Here is a 12,990-nt window from a genome sequence, read left to right as displayed (position 1 = left end):
ACTGCCTTGTACGACAAGACGCCAAACACATCCAACGGCTGAGTGATGGTGAGGGAGAGGTAACAGGATCCTCAGTTCTGTTGGGGCGGCCGTCCCGGTGCCCGTTCGCTGAGACTGAGGAGTGGAGCAGGGCGGCAGGGGCTGGGGTGGGAGGGGCTCTGTGCCTGTTAGGTTGTGGGGGGGCTTCAGCTGTATGGGATGTTACATGCATTAGGGCTCGGAGGGGTGAGTGCTGGGGCAGGATTCCAGCCCTGGCCTTGGTGGGCGTACCAGCTGGGCTGCAGGCTCTGTGAGGTGGGGGTGTGTCTGTCCCTGTCAATCATCGGCACTCAGCCCCTCCTCTTCTGTTGCTCCAACTCTAACTCCTCCTCCCGGACTAAACCCAACACCAACACCCGTCCGGGGTCCTGGGAGCGGCTGACCTGTGCCTCACCCGCAGGAGGGCCTAGCCACCCACTTCCCCTCTCTCCCATCCTCCACCCTCACTACCCCTGGTCCCTTGGGCAGAAAGAGAAGCAGATGGTGTGTGATGTCATCAGTAAGCGCCAGTCCGAAGCCCTCCCCCTCGACACACTAAAGGAACCCCCCTCAAACGGACTGAACCTGCATCCTAACCCTAACCCCCACCCTAGCCAGACCAAAACCTCCAGACACCCCAACCTCCCTGATTCTCCAAGCCCACCAGGGAGGCCTCAAGCTGGGGTTGAGTCCCAGGGCTCCTCCCAGGGTAGTCTATGTCTGGACACTGACTCCACAGTGGACCTGCGCCCCCCCTCTCCCATTGACCTGTCTCGCAGCATAGACCAGGCCCTGTACAGCGAGACCCTGTTCCCCCACAGCCTTTTCAGCCCCCCAAGGCTGCTCCACGTCTCTTCCAGCCTCTCCTTGAACTCCCCTGGCTCCCACCACAGCCAGAGTGCCTCACGGCCTGGAAACAGCTCAGCCGACAGCCCCCTCTACCGGAGCTCTTCCTGTGGAGATGTGGATATGTCTCCTACACGGCCACCCCAGCCAAGGTGCATTCTCCCAGGCCACGGCGATCCCTGCTCTCCCCCTGAGTGCTGGTGGAGAGGTAGTAACTCCAGCTATCTGTGCCATGAGTCCCTGAGTGGGTCTTCCCAGGGTCTGTTCTCCAGCTCGGGGGCAGGAGGGGCATGGTCACACCCCCACACCACCAGAGGGCAGCCCTCCCAGAGCAGCCTGCACAGGACACTCCCCCACCTCTCCTATCACAGACGCTACCGCACCCTCAGCTCGGCCTCGCAGGACAGTCGGGGGGAGGGGCGGCTGGAGGGCAGAGAGGACCTGAGTGAAAGCAGGTTGCTGGAACGGGATATGGCCGTACAAGCGGAATTCGTCAACGTGTGCCGACAGATCGATGCTCTTAGCGTGTGCAGTGACACTATTGACCTGTAGGCAGATGCTACTGGGTTTGAACCATGCGTCATCTATGTGCCACAAGGACAGAAGGATATTACATTTATAATGCACAGAGATTATATAGTGACCTTTTGGGATATCTAAGGACTTAACTGATATGCTACACTTAGTGCTTGAGTGATGTTAGCATTCAGATCAAGCAGCCTTTTCACTGGTATAACAGATGTGTACAGAGGCAGAACTAACTATCAGTTACAGTTTATGGGGATTCTACACATAGAAAATAGACTAATAAGTTAGACTTATGCTGAACTAAATAAGGAGATAGAGTTCTGTTTGATTAGTTATAAACTGTAAATAACTGTACAGTTATTGAGTTCAAAATGTTCTAAAATAATTTACTGAAACAACCAAAGTATAACTAATTTGACGAACTTTGAATATGAAATGTCAGTGTAGTGTTAATGATAACCATACAAATATGCAAGATCACTTCATGCTTTAGTGCCATCTACTGGGGGAGAGTGAACATAAAGTGTAACTCTCATACATTATAGTTGTTTTTTTATAAACCATTTGTTCTTATAAAGAATGTATAACTGGTATCCTACCACCAAGCAATACAAGCCTACCTGTTTAAGTCACAACAGCAATATAAACCAGGAGTTATGCTAGAGTGTTCAAGTGCCAAATGCAGCAATGGAACCAGATACCAAAGCAAAGATCTCACTCAACGTTTTTCATTTAATTGAAAAACAGCTCAACCTCTGATATTCATACTGACTTCAAACCCTTTTTTGGGGGGGGGGGGGATGGATCAGCTTAATATTGCAGATAGATTGTATCTTCTATCAATGTAATTGTCTGCATCACTTCCAATCCCCCATGTTTTATTTTTATTTTTTATATATATATTCCCCTTTATTACTTTTCAACCCCACCATCCTTTCCCTACTTGGAGTAAATTAGTGAACAACAACGCCCAGGCCTCTACTTCCGGTCTATACTTACTATCTACACCTTATGGACAGAGTTAATTTTACAATAATTCTATATCTATATATATATATATATATATATATATATATATATATATATATATATATATTTATTTATTTTTTTGCTCCTGAACTTCTTCTACTCTCAACCTCTCCGATCATTTTCATGATGTCCATCCGGTTTGCTTCTAAATGCCATATCTTTCTAACTGTGCTCTTTCCCAAAAGCTCCCAACATACTACCTATATACTTATTATGGACACAGTATGCTTACATTATTAGCTATCTTTGTTATTATTTGTTGTTATTTGTTATTAGTCCCATCCTTCAACTCTATTCAATACCTCCCATCTATCTCTTAACACCATCCATATAGGATTTCTATTTGCCATATATATTTCAACCGTACTGTGATGTTTTACAAAAGTTCTGAACCTTTCTATTCTCATTGCTTCTACAGATTGTGAATTAAAAATAATTTTTTTTGCTAAAAGTATTATTATATTATTGATTGATTGACTATGACTTTTCAGATCACCCAGTAATGCTATCTGCAAGGTTAGTTCCAGGTAAATATTGCAATCCTTTAGCCATTCCTGGACCTGTGTCCAAAAACAAGCTACAAATGGACAGAACCAAAACAAATGATCTAATGATTCTATCTCTTCACAGCAAAATCTGCAGAGCTGGGAAGATTGTATCCCCCATATAAATAACATTCTATTGGTAGCAAGAATTTTATATAATAATTTAAATTGAAAGATTCTAATTTTTGAATCCGGTGTCGTTTTGCGTGTCAGTTCATAAACACTATGCCATGGGATCGGTACGTCAAAGATCTCTTCCCAACTATTTTGCAATCTATATGGGACGGCTGTCAATCCTTTGGTCCTTAAGTGAAACTGATATACTTTTTTATTTATCACAGTTTTCCTTAACCAATTATGTTCTTTAATGCAAGGCCGACAGACAAGTTCCTTACTTTCTCCCCCTTCAACTTTCCTCTTCCACTTTTGCGGTAAGGCTGCAATTATTTGGTTGTAATTCTGGGTAGAGCAGACATTTCCATATGTTTTTGTTAGCTGCATGTGCGACATAACTCCACCAGTCCTACCGATGATATCATTTACGAAGATTATACCTTTTTTAAACATTCTGTCAAAAAATAAAGGTTTTTTGTCAATTAGTATATTTGAATTTAACCACAATATTTGTTGCATTATTTGTTCTGTCGTTTCTGGAGGATTAAATTGAAATTGCAACCAACTTTCTATGGCTTGTTTTAGAAATAGTGACATTTGGGAGATTATTTCCTTTTCAAATAACTGAAAGTGAGAGGTTGTAATCTGAATAAAGGGAAAAAGGCCTTTCTTGAACAGTGGGTGAGACAATCTTACTAATTTGCTTGAGAACCAGTTCGGATTTAAGTATAACTTTTGGATGACTGAAGATTTTAGTGATAGGTCTAATGCTTTAATATTTAATAATTTCTGTCCTCCGAATTCATATTCATTATATAAATATGCTCTTTTAATTTTGTCTGGCTTGCCGTTCCAAATAAAATTGAATATTTTTTTCTCATATAATTTAAAAAACTGTTTGCTAGGCGTAGGCAAGACCATAAGCAAATAGGTAAACTGGGATAATACTAAAGAGTTAATCAGGGTGATTTTTCCACAAATTGACAGGTATTTTCCTTTCCATGGTAGTAAGATCTTATCTATTTTTGCTAACTTTCTATTAAAATGTATTGAAGTGAGATCATTTATTTCCTTTGGGATATGTATTCCGAGTATATCCACATCACCATCAGACCATTTTATTGGTAAACTACATGGTAATGTAAAAATTGTATTTTTTAGTGATCCAATACGTAATATAGTACATTTGTCATAATTTGGTTTTAATCCAGAGAGGTTAGAAAATGTATCTAGATCCTCTATGAGGCTGTGGAGGGATTCTAGTTGTGGATCTAAAAGAAAACATGAATCATCTGCGTACAATGACACCTTTGTTTTTAAGCCCTGTATTTCTAATCCTCTGATATTATTATTGGATCTGATTTTAATAGCTAACATCTCGATGGCCACAATAAATAGATATGCCGATAGTGGACAACCTTGTTTCACTCCTCTTGACAGTTTAAAACTTTCTGAGAAATATCCATTATTTACTATTTTACACCTAGGGTTACTATACATGATTTTGACCCATTTTATAAGAGATTCTCCAAAATTGAAATGCTCCAGGCATTTATATATAAATTCCAGTCGAACTTTATCAAATGCCTTTTCGAAGTCTGCTATGAATAGCAGGCCTGGTTTCCCATATTTTTCATAGTGTTCTATTGTTTCCAATACTTGCCTTATATTATCTCCAATGTATCTTCCATGTAAAAAACCTGTCTGATTAGAATGAATAATATCCGACAATACCTTTTTAATTCTATGCGCTATACATTTTGCTAGGATTTTTGCATCACAACACTGAAGTGTAAGTGGCCTCCAATTTTGTAAATGGACTGGATCTTTATATTTTCCACTTGTATCCTGTTTCAGTAATAATGAGATCAGACCTTCTTCTTGAGTGTCAGATAATCTACCATTTACATAGGAGTGGTTAAAACATGCTAATAACGGTCCTCTTAGTATATCAAAAAAGGTTTGGTATACCTCGATTGGTATGCCATCCAACCCTGGAGTTTTCCCGGACTTAAAGTCTTTAATTGCATCCAGAAGTTCCTCCTCTGTAATTTCACCTTCACATGAGTCTTTCTGTGTGGCTGTTAATTTGACATTATCAATAGAAAAAAAATCTCTACAATTAGCTTCAGTTAGAGGAGATGGAGGCGACTGAAAAGAAAACATATGCTTAAAATACTTTGTTTCTTCCTTCAAAATATCATTAGGTGAATTATGGGTGACTCCGTCAATTGTAACCAGTTTCATTAAGTTCTTTTTGGTAGCATTCCTATGTTGAAGATTAAAAAAGAATTTTGTGCATTTTTCCCCATATTCCATCCAGTTTGCTTTATTTTTATAATATATTACACTTGATCTTTCTTGAATAAGTTTTTCCATTTCTTTTTGTTTTTCCTCTAATTTATTCTGAGCCTCTATGTTACAGTTTTTATTGCCATCTATCTGTTCTGTTAGACTTTCTATTTCCTTTCTTAGTATAAACTCTTTTGACCTAAATTGCTTTTGTTTTCGAGATGAGTACTGAATTGCATGGCCTCTAAAGGCACATTTAAAGGTGTCCCATACAATAAGGGGATTCGCTGTACCTATGTTATGTTGGAAAAAGTCAGTTATAAATTCCTTTGTTCTAATTATAAATAAATTATCATCCAATAGGCTTTGATTAAATTTCCAATATCCTCGCCCACGTGGAAATTCAGTCAGAGTAATGTATATGCCTATTATATGATGGTCCGACCGCATTCTGTCCCCTATCAACACTATTTTTACTTTTGGTGCCAACGAGAATGAGATAAGAAAGAAGTCAAGACAACTAGCTTGATTCAGTCTCCGCCATGTATATCTCACTAGATCAGCATATTTAAGCCTCCATATATCTACTAGTTCTAATGTATCCATGACATTCACAATTTCCTTAAGAGCATGTGGGTGATTGTTTGTGGTGTGATTTCCTTTTCGGTCCATTGAGCTATTTAAAACAGTATTATAATCCCCCACCATAATAATATTGTCTTGAGTTGCTTGCAGGCTTGATAATTTATTATATATATTGTCAAAGAATTGTGGATCATCATTATTTGGTCCGTAAAGGTTAATGAGCCATATCTGTTTATGGTCCAATACCATATTTAAAATAATCCATCTACCTTGCGTATCTATTTGGACAATTTGCACATTCGGATCGAAATTACTATTAATTAATATCATCACCCCTTTTGAATTTCTTTGCCCATGGGAGAAGTATATTTCCCCCCCCCCATTCTTTTTTCCACGCTACTTCATCTCGAATTGTTGAATGAGTTTCCTGTATACAATAGATATTATATTCCTTCTCTTTGAGCCATGTAAATATTGTTCTTCTTTTGTTATTATCAGCTAAGCCATTACAATTATAACTGGCTATACTTATTTCACCATACACCATAATGAGATACAAGTTTCAAGTCTATTTATCATTATATATGTTTGTAAATTTACCAATAAAAAATAGCGTAATGATTGAGTGTCCATATAGCTGTACCGTGATATTTGCATTGCTACGGAGTAACCCTTCAATTGTTCTCCACTAATTCCCCCGCTAAAGCCCCTCCCCATCCCAAGTTGAGCCGTCATCCCAGTGATCAGCATCCCACCCACGTCCCTCCGTATCCCTAAGGCCCCGAGAGGCCAGGACCCATCCATCGAAAACAGCACACAGTGCCACCCACAAAACAGAAGCAGGTTAACCGCCAAAAGCATGTCCAATGCTTTCACCTCTCTATATATATATATATCTATATAACTATTATTATTTTTTTAATTATGCATATCCTATTTTCCATCATTATCAATTAATATGCGTAATAATGTCGGCAGTTCACGCATAGGATTCTAACATATAACCAGGATTGCCATTGTATTACATTTAATTCATTGACAAGCAATTATTATCCTAGCAAATAATTCCCGCGGTCCATCCCATACCCCCCCCCCACAACAGATGCCAGACAAGCACACACGCACATACTCACATACTCCAACACACTCAACCCCCCTCCTCCACAATCCACCATAAAATCCGATACTCAACGGCTGTTATATCCCAGAGCCCAACTCGAGAAATAACTTGATCTACGAGTGCACATACAGTTAAAGCTGATTGAGAAAGCATGCAGATTGAGCAGAAATTGATAACAATGTGAGATTTGATTAATCTACTTAATCTATGTCAAGTCCTAGGTGATGGAGATCAGATCCACCCTCTTCACCTGAGACACAAACACTCTGATCCCCTGTTGTAACCATTTTCCCAAGCATCTCCATGCGGTCAGACCTTTGATTATTTTGTGCCACCTGGGCCACAATGATAAACCCCCTCTCTGATTGTCCGAGTGTGACCCCCTCCCCATGGGTTACTGCAGCCAGTGTTGCCAGCACTGCCACTACCTGGGTGGGCGTACCCCACCGGAATCCCCACCGGCTAGGTAAAAGGTCGTCAAGGTTCTCATTAGCAGCTTTGAGAATTTCCTTGTATATTATGCTCTCCCATCAGGGGGCTCTGGCTTTGTAGGACCAACCCTGCCAGGCAGGCTCAGAATCTTGAGGGGGCGGTGCTGCTCAAGTAGGTCTCTGACCGCATTTATTTCTCTGTTTAGGCTGCATATTCACAGCAGGTCCATAAAATAGATGGGAACTTCTCTTTGGTGTATGGGTCGCTCAGGTGGGTGTCCAGGTTATAGGGTTAGGGATCTTTCCATCATGATAGGACAATGAATAATTAGATTAGATGTATACTATTTTAAAAAATGTATATCCCTCATCAAACCCTTTCTCTAAATGAGTAACACTGTGTCATACTGTACATACATCATTGAAGACTGTGTAAAATATACACTGAGTATACAAAACATTAAGGACACCTGCTCTTTCCATGACAGACTGATCAGGTGAATCCAGATGAAAGCTATGATCCCTTATTGATGTCATTTGTTAAATCCACTTCAGTCAGTGTAGTTGAAGGGGAGGAGCCAGGTTAAAGAAGGATTTTTAAGCCTTGAGACAATTGAGACATGGATATGTGCCATTCACAGGGTGAATGCGCATGACAAAAGATTTAAATGCCTTTGAACGGGGTATGGTAGTAGGTGCCAGGCGCACCGGTTTGTGTCAAGAACTGCAACACTGCTGGGTTTTTCATGCTCAACAGTTTCCTGTGTGTATCAAGAATGGTCCATCACCCAAAGGACATCCAGACAACTTGACACAACTGTGGGAAGCATTGGAGTCAACATTGGCCAGCATCCCTGTGGAATGCTTTCGACATGTTGTAGATTCCATGCCCCGACAAATTGAAGATGTTCTGAGGGCAAAAGTGGAGGGTCCATCTCAATATTAGGAAGGTTTTCCTAATGTTTGGTATACTCAGTGTATGTTTTATTGTAAATACAATGTACATGGAAAACAGTTCTACTGGTATGTCATGTATTGTAGACGAGGTATGATAAACAAATGAAGTTTATGATGTTTGAAAAAAGAAGTAATTATTTCTAGTACACATACAGTTGAGGACAAATATATTGGCACCCTTGCACTTTTCTTAAATATTTCCCTATTTATTCTCAAAGAAGCTGAAATTGCATTTTTTTATTTTGTCTCCACACCTTGTTATTGGATTTTCAACATTGCAGAACCAATTTAAAGTTTACAATTTGAATTGAGAAAATAATGACAAATGGCATGGACAAAATGATTGGCATCGCAGAGCTAGTACTTGGTTGCACAGCCTTTGGACAAAATAACTGCAGACAAAGTCTTCATGTAGCCATCAATGAGCTTGCTGCACCTTTCTACTGGCAATTTGGCCCACTTTTCAGCACCAAGCTGCTCTAATTCTTCAATGTTTGAGGGGTACCCTCCACCAACTGCGGTTTTCAGATCTCGCCATAGGTTTTTGGTTTTGGATTTTGTGTGCAAGGCATCACGAAATCAGCAGATTATCAGGTGTTTTGGAGTCCAATGTTCAACCCAGTGTCCAGAAATTGGGTCTCCATTGAAGATTGTGGGTCTTCCAGCAGGACAACGACCCCAAACACACGTAAAAGAAACACCCAGGAATGGTTCAAGAAGAGATGCTGGACTGTTCTGGAGTGGGAAGCAAAGAGTCCAGATCCGAATCACATCCAGAACCTATGGTAAGAGTTGAAAACAGCAGTTGGTGGAGGGCACCCCTCAAACATAGAAACATTTGAGCAATTTGCTGCTGAAAAGTGAGCCACATTGCCAATAGAAAGGTGCAGCAAGCTCATAGATGACTACAAGAAGTGCTTATCTACAGTTATCTTGGTGCAAAGCTGTCAAGGCAAAGGGTGGCTATTTGAAAAATCTCAAATAGAAAATATATTTTGATTTGTTTATCACTTTTTTGGTTACTACATGATTCCATGTGTTATTTCATAGTTTTGATGTCTTCACTATTATTCTAAAAATAAAGAATGAGTAGGTGTGTCCAAACTTTTGACTGGTAGTGTACATCACGGAAGACTGAAATATAAAAAAACTGTTTGACATAGAAACATCGGATTTTCGTCGTTGATAATAATAACATTTCACCCATGAGGCCAAAGAGGGCGCTTTTGGTTATTAACTTAAGGAAAGGGCTACGAAAAGTGCAAGGGTGCCAATATATTTGTCCGCAACTGTACAATCGATACAGTATGGGTAATACTCTAGTTAGACCTTTATGGACTCTGAGTGTATACATTGTCATGATCTATAGGCCCTATCACATGGAGAGTTGCTTCAGTTGAACTTGGGTGTTTTTTCTGTAGTCAGCAGCAATAGTTTACACATGAATGAAATCTCAGTTCATCTAGCCACGTAACTCTGTAGTGTAAGCCTTGAGTGTGGTTTATGTTGCTATTAAACAACTTTTGACAGCTTTGGATGAGATTTACAAATGGAGAGAGAAGGAAATGATGAGAATGAGAAAGAGAAAAGGGAGGAATGGAGGAATGGAGCATGTGCAAAACAAAGACCACATTGCCCTCTGCTGGTGTGGGAAAAGGATACTATCACTATGTTAGGGATGACGTTATGTGCAGCAACTGATGTAATGTAATGTAATGTCGATCAGCTTATTAGTCATGATAATCCTACTCAACATACCATTTTGGGAGTGTAACCACAACATAGCAGATACTGTACATACACCAAATAAAGGAGAATAGTAGATATTATATTAAAAGTAACTTATTTATTCTGGTTTATGCAACAGCATGGTACAGCATTAAGGAATTTAAAAGCCTGAGGTTGAGATACGCTTGAAAGTTTAGTTTTCTTAACAAACCAGAAATTCAGCCATTATGTCTGGCTATTTATGAAAGTTAGCTGGCTAACTCATTGATCCTGCTTTGTAGTATACTCCTCTTGAGAAAACAAAATAAACAACTTTTGTGCAACTTTGAGCACCTAATGTTCACTTCACACAAAGATTAACACAACAAACTGGGAGTAGTTCTGTCTTTGCTGGTGAGTCACTAATTTAACTGACAGTGCCCTACTGTTATAAACTAGCTGCACGTCTTCTACAGGAAGGAAATGGAGGAAATGAAAGATGGATAATCGTGTCATCAGTAAAACTATTCATCATTAAAAACAACATATTTCTTCACTCACTACCACCAGGTAGCAGCAGTACATTCAGCCTGGTAAACAAGATAATTCAAGAAAGATATTCAGGGGCGGTTTCCCAAACACAGATTTTCCATTGAGCATGCTTTTTAGTCCAGGACTAGGCTTAACCTGTGTCCGGGAAAGTATACAGTATTATATTGTGGCCGACATTTACAGTGCATTCGGAAAGTATTCAGACCCCTTTTTCCACATATTGTTACAGCCTTATTCTAAAAATTATTAAATTCTACACACAATACCCCATAATGATGAAGCGAAAAAAGGTATTTAGAAATGTTTACATAGGTATTCAGACCCTTTGCTATGAGACTCGAAATTGAGCTCAGGTGCATCCTGTTTCCGTTGATCATCCTTGAGATGTTTCTACAACTTGATTAGAGTCCACCTATGGTAAATTCATTTGATTGGACATAATTTGGAAAGGCACACACCTATCCAGAGCAAAAACCAAGCCATGAGGTCAAAAGAATTGTCCATAGAGCTTCAAGACAGGATTGTGTCGAGGCACAGATCTGGGGATGGGTACCAAAAAATGTCTGCAGCATTGAAGGTCCCCAAGAACACAGTGGCCACCATCATTCTTAAATGGAAGAAGTTTGGAACCACCAAGACTCTTAATAGAGCTGGCTGCCTGGTCAAACTGAGCAATTGGGGGAGAAGGGCGTTGGTCAGGGAGGTGACCAAGAACCCGATGGTCACTCTGACAGAGCACCAGAGTTCCTCTGTGGAGATGAGAGAACCTTCCAGAAGGACAACCATCTCTGCAGTACTCCACCAATCAGGCCTTTATGGTAGAGTGGCCAGACGGAAGCCACTCCTCAGTAAAAGGCACATGACAGCACGCTTTGAGTTTGCCAAATGGTACCTAAAAGGACTCTGACCATGAGAAACAAGATTCTCTGGTCTGATGAAACCAAGATTGAACTCTTTGGCCTGAATGCCAAGCGTCACGTCTGGAGGAAACCTGGCACCATCCCTACAGTGGCAGCACCATGCTGTAGGGATGTTTTTCAGCGGCAGGGACTGGGAGACTTGTCTGGATCAAGGGAAAGATTAACGAGCGAAGTACAGAGAGATGGTTGATGAAAACCTGCTCCAGAGCGCTCAGGACCTCAGACTGGGGCAAAGGTTCATCTTCCAACAGGACAACGACCCTAAACACACAGCCAAGACAACGCAGGAGTCTCTGAATGTCCTTGAGTGGCCCAGCCAGAGCCTGGACTTGAACATATTTGGAGAGACCTGAAAATAGCTGTGCAGCGACGCTCCCTATCCAACCTGACAGAGTTTGAGAGGATCTGCAGAGAAGAACGGGAGAAACTCCCCAAATACAGGTGTGCCAATCTTGAAGCCAAAGGTGCTTCAACAAAGTACTGAGTAAAGGGTCTGAATGCTTATCTAAATGTGATTTCATTAAAAAAATATACATTTGCAAAAAAAATGTAACAAGTGTTTTTGCTTTGGCATTATGGGGTATTGTGTGTAGATTGATGAGGGGGGGAAAACAATTTCATCAATTTTAGAATAAGGCTGTAATGTTACAAAATGTGGAAAAAGTGAAGGGGACTGAATACTTTCCGAATGCACTCTATATTCCTTTTCTCAAATCCATCATATTATTAACACTACAGACTAGGCCAAAGTCACTGTCTCCCTGTACAATCACCCTGTCATCAGACAACACACACATAACATGAAAGAAAACACATCACAAATCTTAGTGGTGAACTTCACACAAAGACAAAACAACATGTGGTTATCTATTTCATTTACCTCCGCTTTTTTTTTTTTTACTGATGAGAATCCAGTGAGAACCTGATTACAGCACTATCCACAGTATAGACTCCATGTGCAGTCTTAAGGCGCTGTGGTTATCCCTGATTTAAGGCTAACGCTTATCATAGCTTTGGTCCTCTCTGCAGTAGAGCCACACTAACAGACCTCTAGGCTATTCCACACAGTCATCAACACTACTGTACATTCAAATACATCTGAGACATAGACCATGATCAACCAAAACTGGTATAAAGAGCTCCAGGGTACGTAAAGTAGTACACAGTAGTCACAGTTCAACATGCGCTACATACCTTATGCAGCCTGATGGCTTTGAGCCATGACCCAGGTACATGTGACCATTGAACGTTAGTCCCTAGTCCCTGTGGATTATGTCATGCCATCAATCAAGTCAGAGGTGACTATGGTCCCTCAAAAGCATCTTACACAACACAGAGAAAGAGAG

The 12,990-nt window shown here is 40.5% G+C and overlaps 1 pseudogene across 1 annotated transcript; it reads left to right on the top strand.

Moving 5' to 3' along the window:
• Window positions 1-8: 8 nt before the first annotated feature.
• On the top strand, window positions 9-1,416 carry LOC311137500 (proline-rich transmembrane protein 4-like; annotated as a pseudogene). The gene has a single exon. The product of its transcript is annotated as a proline-rich transmembrane protein 4-like (transcript).
• The last annotated feature ends 11,574 nt before the right edge of the window (window positions 1,417-12,990 follow it).

Source organism: Coregonus lavaretus (assembly GCF_964263955.1).
Source record: "Coregonus lavaretus genome assembly, chromosome: 11".
NCBI lineage: Eukaryota > Metazoa > Chordata > Actinopteri > Salmoniformes > Salmonidae > Coregonus > Coregonus lavaretus.
This window is presented reverse-complemented; position numbering and strand designations above follow the sequence as displayed.